The following is a 345-nucleotide window of genomic DNA, read 5'->3' as shown; positions in this document are numbered from 1 at the left end:
ATATATATCCCCACGTAATATTACTATTGGGGTTAAACACACTATTGGGATATTGATTTAGAGGTGGTGTGTAAAAATTTTATACACCAGATCTAAATTAGATTGTTTTGATAGTAAAATAGTTTATTTTGATAGTAAAAGCCTATATAATTCCCGTTTTAACAGTAAAGCAAGATTTTAAACCACCCTTTCTTCCTTTGATCTGAGTTTGCGAGGTAAGTTAAAGAGAGTGTGAGTTTGGGACGTAAGTTAAAGAGAGTGTTAGTTTGGGAGACTTAGCGCAAAGTTTCGGAAGCTTACCTTTCTTTTTAGTAGGCTAAGACCTTATACAGCTTCCTTTTGCGT

This window comes from Salvia hispanica, chromosome 5, assembly GCF_023119035.1.
Source record: "Salvia hispanica cultivar TCC Black 2014 chromosome 5, UniMelb_Shisp_WGS_1.0, whole genome shotgun sequence".
In the NCBI taxonomy this organism is placed as follows: domain Eukaryota; kingdom Viridiplantae; phylum Streptophyta; class Magnoliopsida; order Lamiales; family Lamiaceae; genus Salvia; species Salvia hispanica.
This window is presented reverse-complemented; position numbering follows the sequence as displayed.